General features: G+C 40.1%; 1 protein-coding gene and 1 non-coding gene across 3 annotated transcripts in view; both read right to left on the bottom strand.

The window, feature by feature from the left end:
* NAA15 (N-alpha-acetyltransferase 15, NatA auxiliary subunit) overlaps positions 1-26,969 on the bottom strand; it is an 85,566-nt gene that overhangs the window by 56,923 nt on the left and 1,674 nt on the right. The window lies entirely within an intron of this gene.
* LOC129035867 (U6 spliceosomal RNA) lies at positions 11,385-11,490 on the bottom strand. Its single transcript, XR_008502362.1, has one exon. It is a non-coding gene; the product is annotated as a U6 spliceosomal RNA (small nuclear RNA).

Below are 26,969 nucleotides of genomic sequence, written 5' to 3'. Positions count from 1 at the left end.
AAATCTAGAAGACAAATATACAGCCTTCAAAAGTCAGAGTGAAAATTAAGTTTCAACTTATAATTCTATACCCAGCCGAGTCATCAATCAAGTACAGTCAGTCCCCATATCCATGGGTTCTACATCTGTAGATTCTGCTAACTACAGATAGAAAGTATCGGGGGAAAAAAAAAACTGCATCTATACAAACGTACACTTTTTTCTTGTAATTAATGTCTAAGCAATACAGTATAACAACTATTTATTTACACAGTATTTACATTGTATTAGGTATTATAAATAACCTAGAGATAATTTACAGTATACAAGAGGATGTGCATGGGTTATATGCAAATACTATGCCATTGTATATAAAGGACTTGAGCATCCCTGGATTTTGGTACCCAAGGGAGATCCTGGAACCAATCTCACAAAATGTCATTTTGCTCCCATACATTAAGACTATATAAGAGGCCAGGCACGGTGGCTCATCCTTGTAATCCCAGCACTTTGGTAGGCCGAGGTGGGTGGATCATCTGAGGTCAGCAGTTTGAGACCAGCCTGGCCAACATGGTGAAACCCTGTCTCTACTAAAAATACAAAAATTAGCCAGGTCTGCTGGCGCCACCTGTAATCCCAGCTACTCAGGAGACTGAGGCAGGAGAATCATTTGAACCCAGCAGGCAGAGGCTGCAGTGAACAGAGATCGCACCACCACACTCCAGCCTGGGCAACAGAGTGAGACTCCGTCTCAAAAAAAAAAAAAAAAAAAAACGAAACAAACCAAAATACCAAGACTGTATAAGAGCAAAATGACATTTTAAAGCTTTGCAAAAAGCTAAACTTTTGTGTCCATGTATTCTTCCTTAGGAAGCCATTAAAAGAAATTAAGATAAATGTTTAAAAAGGCACTATCGAGGGCCGGGCGTGGTGGCTCACATCTGTAATCCCACCACTTTTGGAGGCCGAGGCAGGCAGATCACAAGGTCAGAAGTTCGAGACCAGCCAGGCCAACATGGTGAAACCCCATTTCTACTAAAAATACAAAAATTAGCTGGGCATGGTGGCGGGCGCCTGTAATCCTAGCTGCTCGGGAGGCTGAGGCAGGAGAATCGTTTGAACCCGGGAGGCAGAGGTTGTAGTGAGCTGAGATCACACTACTGCACTCCAGCCTGGGTGACAATGTGAGACTGTATCTCAAAAAAAAAAAAAAGCACTATAGGACTTAGTAAGTAAGGAATCTAATACAGAAAAAAGAACTAGAGAACAGCCACTCCAGAGTGGAGCAGAGTCAAAAGCTACTATGGAATAGGTTTCCAGCAAGAGCACAAATCGAACTAGTGTGCTTGCTAACATGGAAAATGTTCATCATAAGCTCATGACAGAAATACAGGCACATTTGCAGGAAACGAGCAATAGGTCTACAGAAAACCAGGCCAACTGCCTAAATAATAGGTATTAACTCCAGAAAAAACAAAAGCTTGTATAAGACTTGGATTTAATACAAATTTGGCTCAATACGGAACGATATATGCATAGTTATAAAAATGTAAACATTCTGTACTAGTTTATAAAAAACTTGTGATATGGCCAGGCATGGTAGCTCATGCTTGTAATCCCAGCACTTTAGGAGGCCGAGGCAAGCGGATCACTTAAGGTCAAGAGTTCGAGACCAGCCTGGCCAACATGGTGAAACTCTTTCTCTACTAAAAATACAAAAAAAAAAAAAAAAAAATTAGCTGGGCATGATGGCATGCAGGCGGCGCCTGTAATCCCAGCTACTTGGGAGGCTGAGGCAGGAGAATCACTGGAACCTGGGAGGCAGAGGCTGCAGTGAGCCAAGATCATGCCACTGCACTCCAGCCTGGGCAACAGGGCCAGACATAGCAACAGAAACCACCTCAATGAAAGAGAGAGAAAAAAGATAATGTAGAAAAATATAATTAGTGGAACTACAGTGACCTTTCTTCATAATAAAAAAAATCTAAAAACATTGCAGATCTAAATGTGTAAGTTAAAATGAAAAAGCTTCTAGAACACCTGTAATCCTGGAACTTTGGGAGGCTGAGACGGGTGGATCACCTGAGGTCAGGAGTTCAAGACCAGCCTGGCCAACATGGCGAAACCCTGTCTCTACTAAACATATAAAATTAGCGGGGTGTGGTGGTGCACGCCTGTAATTCTAGCTACTAGGGAGGCTGAGGCAGGAGAATCGCTTAAATCCAGAAGGCAGAGGTTACAGTGAGCTGAGATTGTGCCACTGCACTCCAGCCTGGGCAACAGAGTGAGACTCTGTCTCAAACAAAACAAAACAAAACAAAAACAAATACACATACACATACTATCTGATCCAATCCTTCCAACCTAGGTGTACACCCAACAGAAACAGAAACATATATTCGCCATAAGATAGGAAAAAGAATGAGAATAAGATTTACTGGTCAGGCCGGGCGCAGTGGCTCACGCCTGTAATTCCAGCACTTTGGGAGGCCAAGGTGGGCAGATCACCTGAGGTCAAGAGTTCGAGACCAACCTGGCCAACATGGCCAGTAGACGGGGTTCCGTCTCTACTAAAAATATTTTAAAAATTAGCTGGGTGTGGTGGCACACGCCCGTAGTCCCAGCTACTTGGGAGGCTGAGGCATGAGAATCACTTGAACCCGGGAGGCAGAGGTTGTGGTGAGCAGAAATTGCACCACTGTACTCCAGCCTGGGTGACAGAGCGAGACTCTGTCTCAAACAAACAAAGATTTACTGGCCTGGCACGGTGGCTCATGTCTATAATCCCAACACTTTGGAAGGCCAAGGCAGGAGGACTGCTTGAGCCCAGGAGTTCAAGACCAGCCTGCATAACATAGTGAGACCTTGTCTCTACGAAAAAATCAAAAAATTAGCCAGGCATGGTGGTGTGTGCCTTTAGGCCCAACTACTCAGGAGGCTGAGGCAGGAGGATTCCTTGAGCCTAGGAGGTTGAGGCTGCAGTGAACTATGGTCACACCACTGCACCCCAGCCTGGGCAAGACAGAGAGAGACTCTGTCTCAAAAAAAGGAAAAAATATTTATTAGTAACTGGTTAAAAAAAGTTAAAACGAAAAAAAGGACACCCAAAATTAATGACATACCTCAACTAAAAATACTAACTTATAGTCTCTTTTAACTAAATAAGACTAAGTAAAAATCTCTTTTAATTGACTTTGTATTAATGGCCTTTATGCCAAAGGCTTAAATTACCAAAACTAATACAGTAAATATGATATAAAACGAAATCTAGGTCTCATCTGTTAAAAGTACAGAATTGATAAAGTATCATCACTGTGTAATAATCCTAGCATTACATTCCAAGGTAATTTTTATATAACAGAAACACTATGAACAGAAAAATTTACTTTGAGGAATTAATGAAGTAGTGAAAAGGGCCGCCTTTGGAATTAAAGGCTCTGGTTTCAAACAGTGACTCTAGACTTTAATTCTATAATCTTATGTAGTACTTTGCTGAGTATCAAAAAGAATCCTTAAATCACGGAGAGCAATCATGAGAAAAAGACACGTAAAACACTTAGCAATAATAACAGCTAATATTTAATGAGCATTTACTAAGTCCCAGACACTGTGCTAAGTGCTTTACAGGGAAAATTTATTTAATCTTAATGATACAAAGCAGGTAGTCTTACTATCTTCATTTTACACGAGATAACTGAGGTCCAGGAGGTTATATAATTTGGCCAAGGTCACACTGCTATTAAGTGATGGAAAAAGAATCTGAACCCAGACAATCCAGATACAGAACCATAACACCTAACCATTGTAACTACTTCCCTAATCTAGTGCCTAGAGCATTTTACAAAAAAAACATAAAACTGCTATCACAAGTAACAGCCATTGTAGAAAGCTTTAAAAAAATGAAAAAAGAAAATCAACCCATAATCTCATTGCAGACACAACTGCTATTAAACATTCTGATTTTAACAAGAAAGTTTTCACCCAAAACTTATGGAATAGTTTACTATTCTACAATACTAATGTGAACCTATACAAATATAATTCAAACTAGCATATAAAAACAGACAATGGCTGGGCATGGTGGCTCACACCTGTAATCCCAATACTTTGGGAGGCTGAGGTGAGAGGATCGCTTGAGGCAGGAGTTTGAGACCCACTGTCTCTACAAAAAAATTAAAAATTAGCTGGGCAAGGTGGCATGCCTGTACTCCCTGCTACTCATGAAGCTGAGGTGGGAGGACGGCTTGAGCCCAGGAGTCCAAGGCTGCAGTGAGCCGTGATGGTGACACTGCACTCCAACCTGAGCGACAGAACAAAACACTGTCTCTTAAAAAATAAATAAAATTGATATTCTTACTTGACATGCACAATGTAACTTTATTTTACATAGCTGATTTTTTAAATATTCAGGATTCCAATTGGTATTTTTGGTGCTGTGACTGGAAATATCTTTATTTGTTTATGGTATGTTTTTCAAAGAGACTCCTCAGTAACATTTAATCAGCATGATAATCCTATAAGCACAAAAGGTTTAATCCTTATTGTAGAGGTAAAATTTAGAAAACAAGTAACTTACCCCAGATTACATACCTAACTAGTGGCAAAATTTAAGACTATAATTTAGGCTCTCTGACTCCTGGTTGAAAGCTCTTTCCATCACATACAGAAATTTTATTAAATGTTAAAGGTTATTAAAGCCAAAATTTTTATCTTTTAAAAGATCTTCTAATCAACAAATTCAACTGTTACATTGCTTACCCAGTCTTATAATCAAATGGACAACAAAAATGCCCAAAATAAAGTGAGAAGTGAACTCACAAAATTAAACTAGATAATCCCCTCCAAATAACTGACAGGAAAATTAAAAACTAAATCCCCTCTCTTTGAATATGTTTATATTACAGCACTTAGCTTTTTACTTTATCATACTTAAAATAGTAACTAAATTTTAGATCCTAATGATTATGTTCTCAATTAATCAAATTCAGCTATGTCCTTATTGAAATTATATTCGATGCCATTAATTCAATTATCTCCTGTCAATGTGAGCTGTAAAAATAATACAGAATGGCAGGCCCCTCCAAATAACTACTACTAATTCATCTCTCCTCAACAAGAACCAACATGCATTTAAGTAAATAGATCTCAATTTTTTTCACGAAAAGCACTACTTCTCTAATAGGTCACTTATTACAAACGAGAATAGAGTGCGCCACTGCGCCCGGCCCTAAACTAACTTTTTAGGGAACGTACTTTACTTTTATTTAGGGAAAGTGAAATGCAAAATACTACATACGGTATACTTTCAACATATGTTTTACATTCAATTCACTTAAAACAGGTTTTATAAAATGACACAGTAGACAGACATTTTCAGTTCTCCACAGAAGAATCATTGCATTAAACAGAAATACAGGTCTACATTCCCTCATCTGAAACTCTTGTGTTTGGGGAGTTCTTGAAATTTCAAAACTGTGAATAAGGATTTCCCTTGCTATGGAAGGAATGCCGGAGTATCTATCTGTCCTCCTACCTATAACACCTGCATATGTTAGTTCAAAATCTAACATAATAGTTTCAAAAATACTAGAAGAATAATACAGGCTATTGTTTTTCAACAGGAATTAACATTTAAAATTTTAACACTCTGCTATAGAAACAATGAAGCAAAGAAACAAACCAGGATATAATTAAAACAAACTGGGCTGGACTCATGCCTGTAATTGCAGCACTTTGGGAGGTGAAGGTGGGCAGATTGCTTGAGCAGGAGTTCCAGACAACCCTGGGAAACATGGTGAAACCCTGTCTCCACAAAAAGTACAAAAATTAGTTGGGCCTGGTGGTGCATACTTGTAGTCTTAGCTACTGGGGAGGCTGAGGTGGGAGGATTGCTTGAATCTGGGAGGACAAGGCTGCTGCACTATAGCCTGGGCAACAGCAAGACCTGTCTCAAAAAATAAGAGACTGAATTGTTCTAATAGATAATAAAGTCGCATGTGCTAAATTCTGGCACCATACACTCTGAGACTTCTGCTCCCAAATGTGTAAGAATAACTGACACTAGATGAGGTTCCTGCCAACTATAAAATTGGAAAGTAAACATAAAATAGCTGTTTTCAGCTGTTGGACAAAAGCCAATACAGGACTATGGTTTCAGAAGAGAAGCAGGGTAAATCCCAAGAAAAATCCCTATTTCTGTCTAGAAACATCTTCCAGACTGCAGAATAGGTGTAAGAGGTGTAGGGGTGTGGGTGGGGGACCTAAACAGAGCTTAGCAGTCTCACTGACCTGAGTAGATATGAGAATTAGAAACTGCTAGGACACCTGGAATTTATGGGGCAGGGTGCTAGAGAGAACTATATATAGAAGAGGCTTCAGAAATCTGCCACAGGAGTTGGACATGGTAGCTCACGCCTGTAATCCCAGCACTTTGGGAGGCTGAGGCGGGCAGATCACTTGAAGTCACGAGTTCAAAACCAGTCTGGCCAACATGGCAAAAACCCGTCTCTACTAAAAATACAAAAATTAGCCAGACACAGTGGCACGTGCCTGTAATCCTAGACCTTTGGGAGGCCAAGGCCAAGGTGCATCACCTGAGGTCAGGAGTTCGAGACCAGCCTGGCCAACATGGTGAAATCACACCTCTACTAAAAATACAACAATTAACTGGGCATGGTGGCAGGCGCCTGTAATTCCAGCTCCTCAGGAGGCTGAGGCAGGAGAATTGCTTGAACCCAGGAGGTGGAGGTGACAGTGAGCCAAGATCACACCACTGCACTCCAGCCTGGGTGACAAGAGCAAAACTCTATCTCAAAAAAAAAAAAAAAAGAAAACAAAACAAAAAGAAATCTGCCACAGGAATCCTCCATCCTCCATCAAATACTAAGCTGAGGCTGGGAGCGGTGGCTCATGCCTGCAATCCCAGCTCTTTGGGAGGACAAGGTGGGCGGGTCACTTGAGGTCAGGAGTTTGAGACCAACCTGGCCAACATGGTGAAACCCATCTCTACTAAAAATATGAAAATTAGCTAGGCATGGTGGTGCATGCCTGTAATCCCAGCTACTCGGGAGGCTAAGGCACAAGAATCACTTGAACCCAGGAGGTGGAGGTTGCGGTGAGCCAAAATTGCCCCATTGCACTCCAGCCAGGGCAACAGAGCAAGACTCTGTCTCAAAAAATAAAAATAAAAAATACACATACACACACACTGTAAGCTGAACAGGTACACAGCAAAGGTCTATGAAAGCTGGGCAAAGAACAATTACCAAGTAGCATGAGCCTAACAACTATTGGTGCTCATGCATGGCTGGCAGACATTTGAATTTCAAGTATCAAGTTAAGAGACTACGTTAAAGACTGCAGAATTCAGCAGAGATCCAGAAAGCTCACATCTTAGGAATAAGATTAATCTAGACCCATGTATTAGTCCATTTTCGTGCTGCTGATAAAGACATACCTGAGACTGGGCAATTTACAAACAAAGAGGTTTATTGGACTTACAGTTCCATAAGGCTGGAGAAGCCTCACAATCATGGCAGAAGGTGAAAGGCATGCCTTATATGGCAGCAGACAAGAGAAGAGAGCTTGTGCAGGGAAACTCCCCTTTTTAAAACTATCAGATCTCATGAGACTCATTCACTATCATGTGAACAGCACAGGAAAGACCCACCCCCATAATTCGATTACCTCCTACCAGGTCTCTCCCACAACACGTGGGAATTCAAGATAAGATTTGGGTGGGGACACAGCCAAACCATATCAACCCATCTTTATTAAAACATAAAAACAAGCCTCAAAAAGAACAAGCTGATAAACAAGCAAATTGTCTGCCAAAACAAAACTCTATTAAGAAAGGCAAGAGGATCCAGACATTAAATATCCTAGGATCCATACTATACGAAATTATGGGAGGAAAATTACTATAAATTCCAAGCAGGAAACTAACCCATGACCTACAGGAGAAAGAAATCAATAAAAAAAAGGAGTCCGAAATATTAATAACAATGACGTAAGTAGCTGAGACTTGAAAACAAGTTACTATTATGTAACACTAAAGGATTTAAAGCAAAACACAAACGCAACAAAAAAACAAATGAGGGGGCCAGGCACGGTGGCTCACACCTGCAATCCCAGCACTTTGGGAGGCTGAGGCAGGCAGATCATGAGGTCAGGAGATTGAGACCATCCTGGCTAACTCAGTGAAACCCCATCTCTACTAAAAATACAAAAAAAAAAAAAAATTAGCCAGGCATGGTGGCGGATACCTGTAGTCCCAGCTCCTCGGGAGGCTGAGGCAGGAGAATGGCATGAACCCGGGAGGCGGAGCTTGCAATGAGCAGAGATTTCGCCACTGCACTCCAGCCTGGGCAACAAAGCGAGACTCCATTTCAAAAAAAAACCAAAAAAACAAAAAAAAAAAACAAATAAGGGCCAGGCACTGTGGCTCCAGTTTGTAATCCCAGTGCTTCTGGAGTCTGAGGCAGGAGGATCACTTGAGGACAGGAGTTTGAAACTAGTATGGGAAACACAGTGAGACCCATCTCTACAAAAAAATAAGTAAAAGGCTACAAATTTTTTTTTAAGAAGAAACGGAAAATCTCAATGAAGAAATGGAAACTATTTTTAAAATGGAAATGTTTAATAGAAGTCACCTTAAGAAATTAGAAAAAATAAGAGCAAATTTAACCCAACATAAGCAGAAGCAAATAAAAACAGAATCGATTAAACAGAAAAAATTTAAAAATATTTGGCTTTGGCAAAAAGAAAAAATACGAAAAAATAAGAAAAACAGAAGAAATTTGTGAAATCAAAAGCTGGTTCTTTCAGAAGATCAAAAAAATGAATAAATCTCTAGTCAGACACAGTCACAAAAGTGCACAGCACAGAATAGCTTATTAAAGGCCCAGCTTTCTAGCCAGAGGATAAAAAGAGGTGGCTGGGCGAGGTGACTCCCACAAGTAACCTCAACACTTTGGGAGGCCCAGGCAGGAGGACTGCTTGAAGCTAGGAGTTCAAGATCAGCCTGGGCAACATGATGAGTCTCAGTCTCAAAAAACACCAGGGAGGCCAGACGCAGTGGCTCACACCTGTAATCCCAACACCTTGGGTGGCCGAGGCGGGCGGATCACCTGAGGTCAGGAGTTCGAGACCAGCCTGCTCAACATGGTGAAACCCCGTCTCTATTAAAAATACAAAAATTAGCCAGGCGTGGTGGCATGCGCCTGTAGTCCCAGCGACTCAGGAGGCAGAGGCAGAAGAATCGCTTGAACCCAGGAAGTGGAGGTTGCACTGAGCCGAGATCGTGCCACTGCACTCCAGCCTGGGTGACAGAGTGAGACTCCGTGTCAAAACATAAATAAATAAGTAAATAAAAAACCCGGGGGAACATTCAGGAAGATCACAGAGAAAGAACTGGGAAAAGCAACACCACGAAGTTGTTTATGAGTCCCTAGGTTTGCCCCCTAACCTATACATGCAAGAATATGACCCTACTCACAATATTAAAGACTTTGAAAACCGAACTAACAGATACTCTGTCCAGGCATCAGACTGGCTATGAAGCGGCACATACATGGAATAGACACAAATAGGACTGCAAAGATGTTGAAAAATAAACTGACATTAGAACAACATCCCAAAGAGGAGTTGGGACTTGAAGCTTGAACCTAACCAAATCACTAAACAAAATTATCAACATTTTCCACAGGATTTAAGGGAGATCCAGAGTCTAATAAAATAGTATGCAAAGAGGAAAATCTCAACTTGCCTGGGAAAAGAAACAGATACCAATGCAAAGATGAAAGAGATATCTAAGACTTTCTATTCAGTGCCATAAAAATGCTCAAGGAAGCAATAGTGAACACTTTGAAACAATTTTTTTAAGGAGACAATACCTCACTGTATGGACTCAAGAGCAGAAAGAAGATAACAGATAACAGGAAAGTAGCGGTGTGCAAAAAAATTTATCCAATCTGAAAAAAACAGAGAAAGATGTTTAAAGAAACAGAGCTTTAGGAATCTGTTGGTAAGAGGAATCCCAGAAAGAGACATTCTCAGTGGCCAGGCACAGTGCATCAGCACCACAGCTGAGCTGAAACACCATGTCATGAGATCATGGCATCTGAAACCCACAATATTAAGAAATAGAACTTGGCTGGGTATGGTGGCTCACACCTGCAATCTCAGCACTTTGGGAGGCCAAGATGGGCAGATTGCTTGAGCCCAGGAGTTCAAGACCAGCCTGGCAACACGGCAAAACCCATCTCTACTAAAAACACACAATTCTCCAGGCATGGTAGTGTACACCTGTTATCCCAGCCGCCCACGAGGCTGAGGTGGGAGGATCACTTGAGCCTGGGAGGCTGAAGCTACAGTGAGCCATGACCATGTCACTACACTGCAGTGTTGGCAACAGCAAGTGCCTGTCTCAAAATAAATAAATAAATAAATAAAGCAAAAATAAAATAAAAGAAATACAACTTTTGGCCAGGCGCGGTGGCTCACGCCTGTAATCCTAGCACTTTGGGAGGCTAAGGTGGGTGGATCACAAGGTCAGGAGTTCGAGACCAGCCTGGCCAACGTGTTGAAACCCCATCTCTACTAGAAATACAAAATTTAGCCAGGCTGGAGTGCAGTAGCATGATCTCGGCTCACTGCAACCCCCGCCTCATGGGTTTAAATGATTGTCCTGCCTCAGCCTCCTGAATAGCTGGGATTACAGGCGTGCACCACCATGCCTGGTTAATTTTTGTATTTTCAGTAGAGATGGGGTTTCACCATGTTGGCAGCCTGGTCTCCAACTCCTGACCTCAGCTGATCCACCAGCTTTGGCCTCCCAAAGTGCTGGGATGACAGGCGTGAGCCACAGCACCCCGCCTACAAAAATGTTTTTAGATATACTGATCCAAACTATCACCCTCTAACTGGATAAGGGATTATAGCTCTGTAAGAATTCTGTTTTCTTTTATTCAAGCTAAACAGCTTTGTTCTTTTAGCTGTTCCTTATATGAAAGTTTTAAGTTCCTTTTTTTTTTTTTTTTTTTTTGAGATGGGGTCTGTCGCCTAGGCTGGAGTACAGTGGCGCGATCTTGGCTCACTGCAATCTCCACTTTCCGGGTTTAAGTGATTCTCTTGCCTCAGCCTCCCAAGTAGCTGGGATTACAGGCACATGCCACCACACCAGGCTAATTTTTGTATTTTTCGTAGAGACGGAGTTTTGCTGTGTTGGCCAGGCTGGTCTTGAACTCCTGACCTCAGGCGATCAGCACACCTCAGCCTCCGAAAGTGCTGGGATTACAGATGTGAGCCACCATGCCCAGCCTCCTTTGACATTTTAGACCACTCTATGAAGTTGATATAATATTATTCCCATGTTTCTATGTTTTACTTAATTTTTTTATATTTAAGAAAACATGGAATATTTCATGAATTTACATGTCATCCTTGTGCAGGGGCCATGCTAATAATCTCTGTATTGTTCCAATTGTAGTATATGTGCTGCCAAAGAAGCACCCTATATTAAAAAAACTAATATAACAGGGTTTCAAAAAAACAAACGGGGGAACTGAAATGGAATTGCTAAATTTTTATTTTTCCAAATAAGCCATTAAAAAAATTTTGGTGTTAGTATTTCACACACACACACACAAAAAGCATCTTAATATTATAAAGGTAATAAATACTCAGTCTCAGAATAAAAAAGACAAGAAAGATCTGTAAGGAATTTTACACCAATATTTTTGTGGACTACAAGCATTAGGGTGTCATTGGTCTGTATCTTTGGAAGTTTTGGACCCAGAAGTGAAAATTACATATATGGTCTTACTAGCAAGCAAAATTGAGTGTAACAATCACCATCCACTTTCTGAATATTATACTCTTGTTAATGTATCATAAAATGTGCCAGATTTTATATTTCATTTATTTTGTAGCATGAAATTATGTCACTTGAAGAAAGAACATTAAAGGGGCATTTCGGATTCCTGCTTGATAAGAGTAGAAATCTGCAAAACAAGGATTATACATATAATTGACAGACAGCTATAAAATATAACCTCATAGTTATTTCCATGACAAATGCTTCCAAGAGAGTTTGAAGAGAGAACAATGGGGTAAAACAGAAGTATAACCAATTATCCAATTATATAAAACCTGAATTGCAAATTATTTTAAAGCAAACACAAATATTTTCAAGTACAGCACGTAAAAAACACGGATTAAGTCCCCTATAGGTTAATGGCCATCCTCTAATCTGCGTTTGTTTTGTTTTTTTTTCAAGACAGTGTCTTGCTCTGTCACCCAGGCTAGAGTGCAGTGGCATGATCTGGACTCACTCCAACCTCCGCCTCCCAGATTCAAGAGATTCTCCTGCCTCAGCCTTCCGAGTAGCTGGGATTGCAGGCATGTGCCACCATGCCCAGCTAATTTTTGTATTCTTAGTAGAGACAGATTTCACCATGTTGGCCAGGCTGGTCTCGAACTCTTGACCTTGTGATCTACCCGCCTCGGCCTCCGGAAGTGCTGGGATTACAGGCGTGAGCCACTGCGCCCGGCCCACCATCCTCTAATTTCTACACACTCCACAAATCCTCATAAAAACCATATAGGCCAAGAAAAAGAGCAAATAAAATCATCCATAGCTGACCCCACAGCATTATAAGGAGATGAAATGACTAAAAACTCCAATTTACGTATAAGAGCATAAACACTGAAGACCAGAAGCTTCAATGGGAACTGTCCAGAAGAGCAATATACCAGAGTCCTAGTGGTAACTGAATTACATGTAATATGACTGAGGATTTACCATCAGGAGAGGGCCCCATCTGAGAGAAAGTACTGGCACATCTGAGACATAACAGTGAGAGCAATGGCTATTGGGAAGTCAAAAATAATACACTTAGAAAGTATGTAAGATCAAAGGCAACAGTTTTAGCAAGGCACAGTTTCTGGGAGAGAAGGAGGTGTCATTTGGAGGGTTGGTGATAAAGGGAAAAAAGGAAGTGACCAGAGCATAAATGGCCTACTAAAACAAGACAGAACTATGGCAGGGGGGTGGGGGGAGGTGTTAATTTATTTTTAAAACTACATTTCACTGTGGCAACAAATCAGAGTGCTCTTGAACTAAGAGACTGAGAAGGCCACCCTAACCCCATCACCAAAATAAGACAAAATAAGATAACAATATTGTTGGTACAGTAAAATCTAGCACAAACAACCTGAACAGAAAAAAGGACTCAGCATTCGTACCAAATTACTTATAAGGAATAAAAAGTAAAATACTTGGGCAGACGAAAATACACCAAAAACCCTTACAGAGAAAAGATGTAATATCACCATATCCATCGCAAATTTAAAGTAATTAAATAACAAATGCAGACATAAAAGAACACCTCAAATTAGAAACTCAAAATTTTAAAGAGTAGACAAATAACAGGAACTTGTAAAACATGAACAAACTGAACTTAAATGAAGACTAAATTACAAAAGATGCCCTAGAGAGAACAGATATGATATGAAGAGACAGAAAATAGGAATGCTTTCACATAAATGAAAAAGAAATAGATGTGAAAAGAATCAAAGAAAACTCATACATATAGAAGAGAGAGAACAGGTATGGTAGCTCACACCTGTAATCCCAACACTCTGGGAGGCCAAGGCAGGTGGATCACTTGAGGTCAGGAGTTCGAGACCAGTCTGACCAACATGGTGAAACCCTGTCTCTACTAAAAATACAAAAATTGGCAGGGCATGGGGGTGCATGCTTGTAATCCCAGCTACTTGGGAGGCTGAGGCAGGAGAATCGCTTGAACCTGGGAGGTGGAGGTTGCAGTATGCTGAGATGGCACCACTCCCCTCTAACCTGGGCAACAGAGCCAGACTGTTGAAAAAAAAAAAAAAGAGAGAGGCAAATAAGATTCAACAGTCAAAGATTACTGAAGAATAAAATAGAACAGAACTAACAATACTCAAAGCTATAACTCAAGAAAATTTCTTGGATGTCTAAGAAAAAAATCAAGTCATATACTAAGAAATAAAATCAGGTGGGCATTAGCAACACAAGCAAGATACAAGCAGGGTAGTATTTCCAAGAAATATTTCAAGAATCAAAGAAAAGTCATACATATAGAAAAGAGAGAACAGGTGGTAGATGTGAATCAAATATTTTATATCCAGCCAAGCTGTCCTTCAAATATCAAGGATATAGGAAACAATTTAAACATGTAAAAATTTATGAAATTGTTCCACAAGCATTCCTGAGGAATCTACTAGATGATGAGCTTTATCCAACCAAGAAGTGATTGAGAACTTCAAGAAAAGATCTGTAAATCTTTAACGATATTGTAGTACTAAATTCAAAACAAAGGTATTGATGAAGAAGAATAGTATGTAAAATGACATACTCTCACAAAGTAAATATAACTTCAAAAAATCACAGGAAAAGAGACAGAAAAAAAAAGAAACTGGAATAAGACTTCACACGTAAGAAAATGAAACTAAATGGCTCTAATTTAAAGCTGACAAACCAAATAGAAGAAACCTAAATTTTTTTTAAAAAAAAAGAGAGACTAAGAGAATTTTTAAAGGTATAATATAAAGGTAACTAATGAAAATATAAACTCTCTTAAGTAAAAAATAAAAATAAAAAATAAGCAAATAAAAACATCAAACAGAATATAAAACCCAGAGTAAGTATAACATAAACCAAAGATGAGATCAATTCAGTGAAAAAGCTAAGGTTTAAAATAGACTACATCTACAAAAGAGCAAGTACTAATAATACACGCGCTTTACCATTTGGCATGCACTTGTATACGTTATCTCACTACCTAATTTGGGAGGTAGTTTAGAAAAGTACTGCTTTTCTCTTTTACTCAGATTTGCCGAGTCTTTGCTGTTGTTGTTGTTGTTGTTGTTCTTGAGACGCGGTCTCACTCTGTCACTCAGGCTGGAGTGCAGTGGCATGAACACTGCTCACTGAAGCCTGGACCTGCCAGGCTCAAGCAATCCCCCACCTCAGCCTGCCAAGTAGCTGGGATTACAGGCACGCACCACCACGCCTGGCTAATTTTTGTATTTTTGTACAGACAGGGTTTTGCCATGTTGCCCAGGCTGGCCTGGAACTCTTGGGCTCAAGTGATCCTCCCACCTCTGCCTCTCAAAGCACTGAGATTACAGGCGTGAGCCATCGTCCCTGGCCTATTTCCTGGGTTTTAAAATGTCACTTGGTCTCCCCACAGAATCTTTAAAATGAATTAGCCTCTATCAAAAGCTTCCCTAGGCCGAGGCAGAGCTTGCAGTGAGCCGAGATCGCACCACTGCACTCCAGCCTGGGCGAAAGAGCAAGACTCCGTCTCAAAAAATAAAATAAAATAAAATCTTCCCTAGGCTGGGTGCAGTTGCTCATGCCTGTATTCCCAGCACTTTGGGAGGCTGAGGTAGGCGGATCACAAGGTCAAGAGATCGAGACCATTGTGGCCAACATGGTGAAATCCCGTTTCTACTAAAAATACAAAAATTTGCTGGGCATGGTGGCACACGCCTGTAATCCCAGCTATTCAGGAGCCTGAGGCAGGAGAATTGTTTGAACCCAGGAGGCAGAGGTTGAGGTAAGCCAAGATCACGCGACTGCACTCCAGCCTGGTGACAGAGTGAGACTCCCTCTCAACAAAAAAGCTTCCCTAACAAAGAAAAAGTTGGAAGACGCTTAAGTCTCCTTGGTTTTCATTTAGTGGCAGTGGCAACCTAAGACGGCAAAGAATGTGGCACTATCTCAGGTATTAGATGCAAGACCAGGGCTCTTAGTAAACAGCCATATTTCAGAGTTAAGAACTACTCAAACACAGGATATATGATCTCTACAACTCTAAGTTAAATCATGTACAGTTAAATTCTGTTACAATGCTTGTTTTGAAAACACACATTGGCTCCAACACAATTGATGGGGGAGCATTTTGAGCATTTTAAATTTCATGTTTGCTTCTGTGAATTTCATCTGTTAGAAACTCTAGATGAACACAGAAAACAGCATCTAGCCAAAACAAGTCTCATAGGCATGCACGGCAGCACCCAGACACACACCTCAAACAACTACCTCAGTTTCCCTTGTATGTTGTGAGCCACAATGAACCACACCCATCTACATCTGATGTTACAACTTTCCATCAGATTTCAGATAACCTGCCTTTCTCCACTTCACAATAATTTACAAACTGTAATCCTTCAGATGCCCACTTCTGCAAGCAAGCACTGTCTTTTTCAAGGTAAAGTGCAATATTTACATCATATTATTATGTATTTGTTAACCATTTAACATATGTAAAACAGTACTACCATTTTAAGTTCTTATCTTTGTTTTTAATCTGTCACTAATAATGTTTTTTAATGTTGTGGTCAAACTCATTTTTCCCATAAGCCCTGTGGTTGTTATTGCCTGATTTTGCAAAGCGCAGCAATTTTTAGGAATCTCTATGTCCCGATATAGTGGAATTACCTGTATATAAAGCATTTAGAAATATACTGTAACAGGCCGGGCGCAGTGGCTCACACCTGTAATGCCAGCACTTTGGTAGGCCGAGGCAGGCAGATCACCTGAGGTCGGGAGTTAGAGGCCAACCAATGGAGAAACCCTGTCTCTACTAAAAATACAAAATTAGCCGAGCATGGTGGCAAATGCCTGTAACCCCAGCTACTCGGGAGGCTGAGGCAGGCGAATCACTTGAACCAGGGAGGTGGAGGTTGCAGTGAGCCAAGATCGCGCTGTCATTGCACTCCAGCTTGGGCAACAAGAGTGAAACTCCATCACAAAAAAAAAAAAAAAAGAAATATACTGTAACAATGTAGTCATTAAGTATTGGCTATACTTACAATTTCCTTAAGGGAGTGTCACAAAGTTTATATCAGCTAACATGTAAAAAGTCTAGCATAAAATCTGGGTCAAAATAGATACTAAATAAATACTGCTTTGCTTAATGTTCCCCTTCTTAAAAATTCTAACTTGGTCCTCAAACATTTATAATTAAAGGTACTCTTGTACTACCCAACAAGTTCTCTTTGAAAAATAGAGTAACATTTTAAGTGTAAGCCATGTTATTGTGAGAGGAAAAAAAAGTTTTTGAATTTGAACAGCAACCATGTGTAAAAGCAGACAACCAACCAAGACCAGGCTTTTTTTCCCTAGGTCTATTGTTTTTAAAAGCAAACTTTCACTTCTCCTTTTATGTAATCAGATAAAACAACTCTGACAGACGCCACTCAGGAATGTTTACACAATCTCCTCTGTAATAAAATCAAATGGAATCTTTAAGATTAAAAATATTACTGGCTTCAAATAATATTCTTTCCCCAAGGTGTTTCAGTAGAAACTTCATATTATTTCAACTGAAGATTTGTTCATATTATACTAACCAAAGAAAGTGCAGTAGAGCCCATCAGATAACAAAAACATCAACATGTCCATCATTTAATTCTCACACTGCAATTTTTATTTTACTTATTTTTCCCCCCCGAGACAAGGTCTCATTCTGTCATCCAGGCTGGAGTGCAGTGGCATGATGATAGCTCATTGCAGTCTTGAACTCCTAGGCTCAAGCGGTCCTCCACCTCAGCCTCCCAAGTAGCTAGGACTACAGGTTTGCACCACCACCACATCCAGGTAACTTTTTCATTTTTTACAGAGACAGAGCCTTGCTATGTTGCCCAGGCTGGTCTCAAACTCCTGACTTCAAGAGATTTTCCACACTGGCCTCCCAAAGCGATGGGATTACAAGCTATTTTACTGCTAAATAACAAGGAAAGAAAAGATTGCTTTAATTAAATTAAAAGTGTAAGGGATTATTTTAATGCCATATTAAGTAGTGAACAATATAATTTCCTATCTTACCTAGGAGGAAAAAAACCACATGCAACAAGTTAGACTAGTGTTCTTAAAGTTGCAACTTTAATACAAGTTTGTACAGCATGTATCATAAAACAACTTAGATGTTTAAGCCTACAGCTGGCATTTCAGGGAAATTTCCAAAAGTCAAGAATACAACCACAGCATAAAATTCCTTCCACACCCTAACATTTACATTTACACTGAGAACTATCACTGAATTTAAGCCTCTTCACTCACCCTTCTTACTATCAGAATTGGCAATTGACATTCTTTTCAGAACTATTTTTCACTAAGAATCTTAAGTTTGTCTCCTCAACAGGATATTGCCTGTAAATAGAGAGCAAAGTTGTATTTAGATATGAATGCTGATTGCTGGCTAAGCTCACTGTTAAGTGACTTGTTCTCTCTTCCACATCAGCTTCCCAGCATACCAAGAATTAAACTTGATTTTTAAATTTTCTGAAAAACACAAAGCAACTCTAACACAACAATTATTTTCCTTCTAATTTTTTTTTTAAAGAGATGGAGTCTCGCTATGGTGCCCAGGCTGGAGTGCAGTAGCAATTCACAGGCGCAATAATCACAAACTATAGCCTTGAACTCCTGGGCTCAACCAATCTTGCTGCCTCAGACTCCTGAGTAACTGGCATGCACCCCTGCGCCCAGCTCTTCTAACATTTTATATTTTAAATTTTATAACAGGTCTATTTCTTAATATAATATACAGTGGTTGCCAACTCTGACTTCGGGTCAGAATCGGCTGTAAAGCTTTATGAAATGACGTATGACTGAGACCTACTATCTGAAGATTCTAATACAGCAGCAGGCTCCTCACAACAAACTCATTTAATCCTGATACCATTTCTCCTCCAATGCCAAAACCAAAGAAACAATAATAAAATTTTCCTCTTATTATGCTTTTGTGATGAAAGAAAGGCTATATAAACAAATACTATAATTCATTTATAAATTAAACTTCAAAGTCTTACCATAATATAGGCTCTGCCCAATATCCTACAATTACTTCATACACTAATGTACTCTGTAATGCTAAAGCCCAGCTTAATTCCCTTCTACAAAAATTTATGCAAGCACACAATCCAAAGATCTTTCTCTCTTGCCCTGTAATCACTGTTTTCACACTCACTTCACATAACAAATATTTATTAAACATCTACTATGGTACATCATTTTAACCAATGCGAATAGAGCCATCAACAGACGTCCTTATCTTCATAAAACCTACATTTTAATTGTGGAAAATATGTGATAAACATAAAAGTAAATGTATGTCAGAAGCTGATAAATGAGAATAAAGTAAGAAATAAGAAAATAAGGTGAGAAGGACTGACTGCTAGCCAAGGAAGGCCTCTAAATAACATTTAAAGGATACCTGTTTAGCTGGGCATGGTGGTACGTGCCTGTAGTCCCAGCTACCCAGAAGGCTAAGGTGGGAGAATCGCTTGAACCCAGGAGACAGAGGTTGCAGTGAGCCGAGATCACACTACTGCACTCCAGCCCTCCAGCCTGGGCAACAGAGTAAGACTCTGTCTCAAAAAAAATTTTTTTAAATAGGCGAGGCATGATGGCTCACACCTGTAATTCCAGCATTTTGGGAGGCCAAGGCAGGTGGATCACTTGAGGTGTGGAGTTCGAGACCAGCCTGGCCAACATGGTAAAACCCCACCTGTACTAAAAATACAAAAATTAGCCAGGCGTGGTAGCAGGCACCTGGAATCCCAGCTACTCGGGAAGCTGAGGCGGGAGAATCACTTGAACCCGGGAGGCGGAGCCTGAAGTAAACTAAAATTGTGCCACTGCATGCCAGGTTGAGTGACAGAGCAAAACCCTGTCTCAAAAAATAATAATAAAAATAAGTTTAAAATTAAAAATAAATAAAGGACACCTGAGCAGAAGTCCTAAAACAAATAAGAAAAATGAGTCACACAGGTTATCTGGGGGAGAAAATTCTGAACAGTCCTTTGCATATGATCCTTTATATGACCTAGCTTTTTATGTCCAAAAATGCTTTTATGAAGAAAGAAGATATATTTGAATCAATGCTCTGTCAGAACTGCATTGTCAGAAGCAGAAATATTAAAAGATATAAGATTGCACACTAAGGAGAGAGATCCCTTCAGTTGAGGCCAGCTGGACAGTATCTCTCCAGTCCCCCAATCACACCGAGCACTATGCCTGCCTCTCTGGAAACTGTTCATTAACCAGTGCTTCAATAGTTTGGATGGCAATTCTATTATCATCAAATAACTAGTTTGAGCCCCAATAATGACCCAGGACTGCAAGACTTTGACACATCTAAAAAATGGAACATTAAATTCAGTTCCCTTTTAAGCTTTAGTCTGCTTTTCTGAAAATATAGTGTTGTCCATCTACTACTATTAAAAACTGAACTGCGGTCACTCTGCACAAACAAGTATTTTTAACCCACTCTCTTGATGCAAAAGAATTATTTTTTAAAACATTTCAGGTTTCTAACACAATACAGAATTTTAAAAATATATGCTGTCAGTTTAAAACAAAAACATGTATTTGTTCATTCATACTGCATCTCACTCCAGAAAGACAAAAATTAAAGTAAGCCAACAGGCCAGGCGCAGTAGCATGTACCATAATCTCAGCTACTTGGGAGGCTGAAGCAGGAGGATCACTTGAGCTCAGGACTAGCCTGGGCAACACAGTGAAATCCTGGTCTCACACATACACACACACACACACACACACACACAAATTTAAAAAGCAAGCAAAGAATAAATTTACCACATTATTAAAAGATTTTCACTTCTCATTAGATTTTTTTTTTTTTTTTTTGAGACGAAGTTTCACTCTTGTCCCCCAGGCTGGAGAGCAATGGCACGATCTCGGCTCACTGCAACCTCCATCTCCTGAGTTCAAATGATTCTCCCACCTCAGCCTCCCGAGTAGCTGGGATTACAGGCGCCTACAACCACGCCCAGCTAAGTTTTGTATTTTTAGTAGAGACGGGGTTTCACCACATTGGCCAGGCTGGTCTCGAACTCCTGACCTCAGGTGATCCACCCGCCTCAGCCTCTCAAAGTGCTGGGATTACAGGCGTGAGCCACCGCACCCGGCCCTCATTCGATTTTTACAGAAAAATCATTTTGTAATTTTTATAATAATTATATACACATTATATACACATATATAAAATAGCAAAACAGCATTTTGTTTTCTAGTATACTTTTAAGGAATAATTTATCCGAGTTTAAACTTACGATTATCGGCAGGGCGCAGTGAGTGGCTCACACCTGTAATCCCAGCACTTGGGAGGCTGAGGTGGGTGGATCACCCGAGGTAAGCAGTCTGAGACCAGCCTGGCCAACATGACGAAACCCTGTCTCTACTAAAAATACAAAACTTAGCTGGGTGTGGTGGTGGGCACCTGTAATCCCAGCTACTGGGGACGCTAGGCAGGAGAATCACTTGAACCTGGGAGGCGGAGGTTGCAGTGAGCCGGAGAGTGCAGTGAGCCGAGATCGCGCCACTGTACTCCAGCCTGGACAACAAAAGCGAGACTCCATCTCAAAAAAAATAAACTTATGATTAACTACTATGTACAGAATGGGATTTCAGAACAGACCAAACTTTGTTTCCATTTTTTGATTTTTTTGTTATATTCTAAATATATAAAGTACAAGCAAACGTATATTAAAACCAATTTCAAAGTTACTGTCTACTCTTAGTTGCAAAACTGGAATTCTGTCACAAAGAAATTTAATTAATCAGTTAAACTTTCATGTGCATATGGACACCTACTTGCTAACAATTCCTAATCTAAATTTCATCAGCAACTAAAGCTAAACTAAGTATCATTAACTAGCAGAAATATTAACTTTCCCAAAGAAAATAAATCACATAAAATAATTTACCTATTATACAATGGGCCGGGCGCGGTGGCTCAAGCCTGTAATCCTAACACTTTGGGAGGCCAAGGCGGGCGGATCAGGAGGTCAGGAGATCGAGACCATCCTGGCTAACACGGTGAAACCCCGTCTCTACTAAAAATACAAAAAATTAGCCAGGCATGGTGGCGGGCGCCTGTAGTCTCAGCTACTCAGGAGGCTGAGGCAGGAGAATGGCGTGAACCAGGGAGACAGAGCATGCAATGAGCCGAGATTGTACCACTGCACTCCAGCTTGGGCAACAGAGCGAGACTCCATCTCAAAAAAATAATAAAAATAATAATAATAATAATTTACTTATTATACAATGTATACAGCCACCTAATAAGTATTACTACTCCTTTGCCTAACAAAGAATTCCCTCACCCTCCTCCTACACCCCTCCCCTAAATAGTTAAAACACTAGGCAGGTGTGATGTTAAGTGCCCTGAAAAGAAAAAAAAGTTTTATTCCAGACTGTAACTAACACTAGCTGTTGACCTTAATCTCAGTCTGTTTGCTTAATAAAAATGTCCCCACCTTGAAAAATTTTGAGAATTAAGAAAGGACTCTAAATAAAGCATGCTGTGTCCAAAACGGTAACCATTCACCACATGTGACTATTTGAATTTAAATTAAGATTAATTAAAAATTCATTTCCTCAGTTGCACTAGCCATATTCCAAGTGTGCAATAATTACATGTGGCCAGGCCAGGCACAGTAGCTCACACCTGTAATCCCAGAACTTTGGGAGGCCAAGGCAGGAGGACTGCTTGATCCCAGGAGTTCAAGACTAGCCTGGCCAACATGGCGAAACCCTGTCTCTACCAAAAATACAAAAATTAGCGAGGCGTGGTGGCACGCCTGTAGTCGCAGCTACTCGGGAGACTGAGCTAGGAGGATAGCTTGAGCCCGGGAGGTGGAGGCTGCAGTGACCCGTGATCAAACCACTGCACTCCAGCCTGTGTGATAGAGTTAGACCCTGTCTTAACAACAACAACAAAAAACAAACCTACACATGGCCAATGGCTATCATATTAGAGCAGATAACAAATATTTCCATCATCACAGAAAATTCTACTGTACAGTGCTATTCTAAAGCACCTAGAGCAGAGCCTGGCAAATGGTAGATTTCTCATTTTACCTGGCAAATAGTGACAAATCACAAACATAATCATCATGCTATTTTAACTTCTCTCACCACTTTTCTAGGAAAGAAAAATTCTGTCCTTTAACACTTACAACTAACAATATAAATCATTCAGGCTAAAGTCCAAAACTACATTTATTGATGTACAATATTTTAACTATTCCCAACTTAGATTTTTCTTATAACTGACATTAACATTTGAAGAGCAAAAAAGAGAGAAGGAAGCAGCAGTGACAGCAACCAACCTACCAACACTTGATTGAAAGGCATTAGGGTATGTCCACCTTTTCCAAGCAGGTTAAAATCTAAGGTGTGGATTTTGTTCTACTCTGGCAACCTCATTTTTCCCACCCTTAACCTAGATCCTAACAAAGTGGTATAAATATCTGGTAACTCCCTCAAACTTTTAGATAAACAAATAGCATCAACAGTAGGCAAAGGCCACAATTTTCTAATGACTTAATTTTCCAAATAAGTTAAAACAGTTTGTAATTACAAAAAAAAAAACAAAACCCAGCTTCTGGCAAACACAAGTCTTCCTTAAACTGTTACATAGGACCAGGCGCAGTGGCTCATGCCTGTAATTCCAGCACTTTGGGAGGCCGAGGCAAGCAGAACACTTGAGGTCACTAGTTCAAGACCAGCCTGGCCAACATAGTGAAACACCGTCTCTACTAAAAATACAAAAAAAAATTAGCCGAGTGTGGTGGCAGGCGCCTGTAATCCCAGCTACTTGGGAGGCTGAGGCATGAACCCAGGAGGTGGAGGTTGCAGTGAGCCAAGATCACACCACTGCACTCCAGCCTGGGCGACAGAGCAAAACTGTCTCAAAAAACAAACAAAATAAAATAAACTCTTACATAGTATATGTCACATTAAATTCATCCCGTCCTTTTTCTAGACAAATTATCAGCAATAAACATTATGCAAGCATTTTGACTAACTTTGGACAATGCTTTAATCAGAAAACAGAAGAGTAATATTGGAAAAAAGAGAAAAATATACAACAAAACTGAATTATAGAGATCAACTAGACTAGATCGAGCCAGGCAAATCCGCTGCAGAAACCCTTAAAATTTTTGCAAACTTATGTGTAAAGCAGGTTTCCATTAAAAATTTAAGGAAAAAAAACGTTTATTTTGAAATACAAACTAACTGTATTTCAAAATGTTTATTTTGAAATACAAACTAACTAATATGAACCAGATATTCCTACTTAAGTTTATCATAACAAGTATAGTACAACTAACAAAGTAGCAGCTCAAAAGTTGAATGCTGCAGGAATGATTTAACAAGTTACCAAGCAGCCAGGAGCAGTGGCTCAGGCCTGTAATCCCAGCATTTTGGGAGGCCAAGGCGGGTGGATCACTTGAGGCTGGGAGTTTGAGATGAGCCTGAACATGGAGAAACCCCATCTCTACTAAAAATACAAAATTAGCCAGGTGTGGTGGCACACGCCTGTAATCCCAGCTACTCGGGAGGCTGAGGCAGAATTGCTTGAACCCGGGAGGCAGAGGTTTCGGTGAGCCGAGATCATGCCATTGCCCTCCAGCCTGGGCAACAAGAGCGAAACTCTGTCTCAAAAACAAAAAAAAACAACAAGTTACCAACCCAGCAACACTTGATTACATACAGCACACACATCACATTATGTCCAACATTTCCTTTATCAGACAGGGCAAAAAAAAAAAATATTAAAATCAAAAGCACTAACTTACTATGGAATCTCAAGAAACAGAAGCAATTTCAAAAAATCAATACTATCCTTTTGGTCAGTAATACTTTCTTCATTCCTAATGTATGAGAACAATAAGGACATTTTAGCTCCTTTACTTTTCTTTCATTTAGTGACTTCCACATTTCTCTCACATATAACTTATCAATAGATCTTCAGCACTGTGATTTTGGCAATAAACTTACAGGTTTTTGCCCCACTAACACTACCACAAAAAAATTAAGATGTTTAATCAAAAATTGCTATCATATGGATGGTTAAACACACTGTGGTACATCCATATCATGGAATACTACTCGGCAACAAAAAGGAATAAACTATTAGCTGGATGTAGTAGCCCTGTAGTGATCCCCGCTACTCCGGAGGCTGAAGCGGGAGGACTGCTTGAGTCCAGCAGTTTGAGGTTACAGTGCCCTATTGATAGAGCCTATAAATAGCCACTACACTCCAGCCTGGGCAACAGAGGAAGACTCTATCTCTAAACCCAAAAGAATGGCAAAATTATACAAATAGAGGACATGTACTGGTTGCTGGAGCCTGCAGCGAGAGGGGATGGGAGGGGGGTGGGAGAGATAATGGATGTGGTTCTAACAGGGCACACAGAGGGGGGTACTTTGGACTGAAGGAACTGTTCTGTAGCCTAATTGTAGTGGTGCAACCTATACATGGAATAACACCGCACAGAAGTAAATACAGTCAGCTCTCATTATCCTTGGTGTCTGCATCCATAGGTAAAAACTATTTTTAAAAATACAATAAAAAATACAAATTTTAAAAATATAGTATAACTATATAACAGTAATATTGCATTAGGTATTATAAGTAATCTAGAGATATTTAAAGTATACATTTCCATAGGTTATATTCAAATACTACACCACTTTACTTAAGGGACTCAAACACCCGCAAATTTTGGAATCTCGCGGAATCCTGAAATCAACCGCCGACAGACACCAAGGGATGACTGCACCCGCGTGCGCGAGCACTCACATGCGCGTACAAGTAAACTGGGGAAATCTGAATAAGATTGGTGAATTGTATCAATGTTATAATAATGAACCATGGTTTTGCAAGGTATTAGTGTCGGGAAAACTGAGTAAAGTGCACTGTATTATTCTTTAAACTACGTGATTATTACAGTCTTCTCAAAATTAAAAGTTTGATTTATTTAAAAATGCTAACACTTGGCCGGGCGCGATGGCTCACGCCTGTAATCGCAGCACTTTGGGAGGCCAAGGCGGGCGGATCACGAGGTCAGGAGATCGAGACCATCCTGGCTAACATGGTAAAACCCCGTCTCTACAAAAAATACAAAAAATTAGCCGGGCGTGGTAGCGGGCACCCGTAGTCCCAGCTACTCAGGAGGCTGAGGCAGGAGAATGGCATCAACCCAGAAGGCGGAGCTTGCAGTGAGCCGAGATCGCGCCACTGCACTCCAGCCTGGGCGACAGAGCAAGACTCCGTCTCAAAAAAAAAAAAAAGTGCTAACACTTGAGAAAATCTCAATATGAACCAGATATTAGACAATATTAGAGAATGATTGTTAGAAGTATACAAGACGATATCCTTATTCTTAGGAGATGCTCGCTTAAGTATTTAGAGATGAAGTTTTTTGTTTTTGTTTTGAGACAGTCTTCCTCTGTTGCCAAGGCTGGAACTGCAACCTCCGCCTCCCGGGTTCAAGCGATTCTTGTGCCTCAGCCTCCCTAGTAGCTGGGACTACAGGCGCACACCACCACGCCTGACTAATTTTTGTATTTTCAGTAGAGACAGGATTTCACTACGTTGGCCAGCCTGGTCTCGAACTCCTAACCTCAAGTGATCCATCTGCCTCAGCTTCCCAAAGTGCTCGGATTACAGGCATGAGACACCGTGCCCAGACTAGAGATAAGTTTTACGTCTACAACTTACTTTTATACAAATGTATATATACATATACATAGGGAGAGAGAAAGCATATATGGCAAAATATCAAGTGTTAAATTTAAGTAAAGGTTTATGAGTGTTCCTTGTTCTCTCAACTTTTCAGTTTCATTTTTTTTCCAAAATAAAGAATTGTGAAGAAGAGATTAAAGATAAATTGCTATTCTAAACTTATGTTATAGTTCTACCTGCACACCAATTAGTCTTTTTAAGGGTTTAAAAGTAACTTTTTTCCTAAAACTATTTTACAGCTCCACCTACACTCTTAGTCTTAAAAGAAAACAAAACAAAATTCCAGTAAGAATTTCAGGGTACCAGTTTTGCGACACTGGATGTGACTTTCTAATGTTTTTCAAAATGAATTCACTAAATCTGTAGGGCATATGG

The sequence above is a fragment of the Pongo pygmaeus genome, chromosome 3 (genome assembly GCF_028885625.2).
Source record: "Pongo pygmaeus isolate AG05252 chromosome 3, NHGRI_mPonPyg2-v2.0_pri, whole genome shotgun sequence".
Taxonomy (NCBI): Eukaryota; Metazoa; Chordata; class Mammalia; order Primates; family Hominidae; genus Pongo; species Pongo pygmaeus.
Note: the sequence above shows the minus strand (reverse complement) of the source record. Positions and strands in the feature narration are given on the sequence as shown.